This window comes from Myotis brandtii, unplaced genomic scaffold (assembly GCF_000412655.1).
Source record: "Myotis brandtii unplaced genomic scaffold, ASM41265v1 scaffold613, whole genome shotgun sequence".
Classification (NCBI taxonomy): Eukaryota; Metazoa; Chordata; class Mammalia; order Chiroptera; family Vespertilionidae; genus Myotis; species Myotis brandtii.
This window is the reverse complement of record NW_005370332.1, coordinates 1289311-1291875: the sequence shown is the minus strand read 5'-3', so window position 1 is coordinate 1291875 and position 2565 is coordinate 1289311.

Below are 2565 nucleotides of genomic sequence, written 5' to 3'. Positions count from 1 at the left end.
CAAGCCCCCCAGCAGGGACCCTCACCCCATGAGGGTGTGGCCATCCTGGGTGAGGGACTGATGGCTGTTTGCAGGCTGGCCAAGCCCCTTCAGGATGGAGGTCCCCCTGGGGTGCCTGACCAGCCTGGGTGAGGGGCTTATGGCTGTTTGCCACAGCCTGAAGCCTCCTGCTCGCTTCAGCTCTGTGGCCACAGCCAGCTGAAAGCAGGTATCTGGGGTGTATTTACCTTCTATAATTGAAACTTTGTTGCTTTGAGTGGAGCTCAGAGCCCGCCGTGGCAAGCAGGAAGCTTGGCTTCCTCCATCATTGGGGCAACCAAGCCTCCTGCTTTCTCCAGCTCCGTGGCTGCCGGCCACCATCTTGGTTGGGTTAATTTGCATATAGTCACTCTGATTAGCTGATGGGCGTGGCTTGGGCGTAGCAGAGGTGCTGTCAATTTGCATGTTTCTCTTTTATTAGATTAGATACTGCCTGGTAAGCACCTTAAATAAACAATATCAGCCTATTTGTTTCATCATTATTTTTGCATTTAGTTATTTGTAGTAGAATAAAATGTATATGTGTAAGAGTTTAAAAAAAACAAGTGAGGAAGTGTGGCTATTTTGGTTACCTTCATTAGAAGCATCCAATACATATTTATTGAACATCTGCTGTACTCTAAGAATTGGATTTATAGAGAAAAGTAAGGCACACTTTTTGTTCTTAAGAACACAGACAACAGTTTCTTACCTGTGGTTTTGCTTCCCTCGGCTTCAGTTATCTGTGGTCAACTGTAGTAAGAAAATATTAAATAAAGGGCTCCAGAAATAAATAATTCATAAGTTTCAAATTGCATGTCCTTTTGAGTTGTTTGATGAAAGCATGTGTTTTCCTGCATGGGGACTGAATCATCTCTTTGTCCAGCATACTGTACTGTATGAACTACCTGCTCTTTAGTCAGTATCCATCTTTGTTATCAGATCGACTATCATGGTATCACAGTGTTTGTGTTCAAGTAATTCTTATTTTACTTAACAATGGCCCCAAAGTTCAAGACTAGTGGTGCAGCAATTCTGAGATGCCAAAAAGAAGCCATAAAATATTTACTTTAATTGAAAAGGTGAAAGTTGTTGGAAAGAAAACAAATCTGAATGCCAAGATTGCTAAGAGATATGACAAGAATGAATCTTGTATCCATGAAATTGCAAAAGAAGAAAAAAGAAATCTGTGCTCCTTTTGCTGTCCTACCTCAATCTGCAAAAGTTAAGGCTACAGTGCCTGGTAAGTGCTCAGTTAAGATAGAAAAGGCATTATATTTGTGGGTGGAAGACATGAATTATGTTTTCTGATGAAAAGCTGGGGTAGCAATACTCATATCTGACAAAACAGACTTCAAAAGGAAGGCCACTTCCTAATAAAAGGAATTGATACAACAAGAGGATATAACTCTGATAAACGTATATGCATCTGATACAGGAATACCCAAATATATAAAAAATATTTCTGGAGGATTAAAAAAAAAAGATGGACAGCAATACAATCTTAGTACGGAATTTAAACACCCCCATTGACATCACTGGATAGATCTTCTAGATAAAAAATCAACAAGGAAGCAGCAATCCTAAATGACACACTAGATCAGATGGAGTTAATTGACATTTATGGAATATTTCACTCCAAAGCTACAGAATACACATCCTTCCCAAGTACATGGACATTTTCAAAGATAGACCATATGTTAGAACACAAACTAACTCTCTACAAATTCAAGATGATTGAAATCATATCAAGCACCTTCTCAGATCACAATGGCATGAAGTTAAAACCAACTATAATAAAAACACTCAGAAACATTCAAACACATGGAAGCTAACTAGCATGTTATTAAACAATGAATGGGTTACCAAAGAGCTCAAGAAAGAAATAAAAAAAACTTCCTGGAAACAAATTAAAATGAACACACAACAATCCAAAATCTATGGGACACAGCTAAAGCAGTCCTGAGAGGGAAGTTCATAGCTCTACAGGCCTACCTCAAAAAACAAGAAAAACTGGTAATAAATTATCTAACCCTACAACTTAAAGAATTAGAAAGAGAGCAACAAGAAAAGCACAGAGTGAGTGGAAGGAAATAAAGATCAGAGTGGAAATAAATGACATAGAGACTAATAAAACAATACAAAAGAGCAACAAAACCAAGAGATGGTTCTTTGAAAAAATAAACAAAATTGATAAACCCTTAGCTAGACTCATCAAGAAACAAAGAGAGAAGATCCAAATAAACAAAATCAGAAATGAAAGAGGTGATTAACTCCACAGAAATACAAAGGATCGAAAAAAAATATTATGAACAACTATATTCCAAAAAGCTGGACAACCTGAAAGAACTGGAAATATTCTTAGAAAAATACAATCTTCCAAAATTCAATCAGGAAGAATCAGAAAACTTGAATAGGTGCATAACTACTGATGTAATTGAAGCAATAATAAAAAAAAACTCTCAGCAAACAAAAGCCCTGGTCCAGATGGCTTCACAGGGGAGTTTTACCAAACATTCAAAAAAGAACTAACAGTTCTAGCCGGTT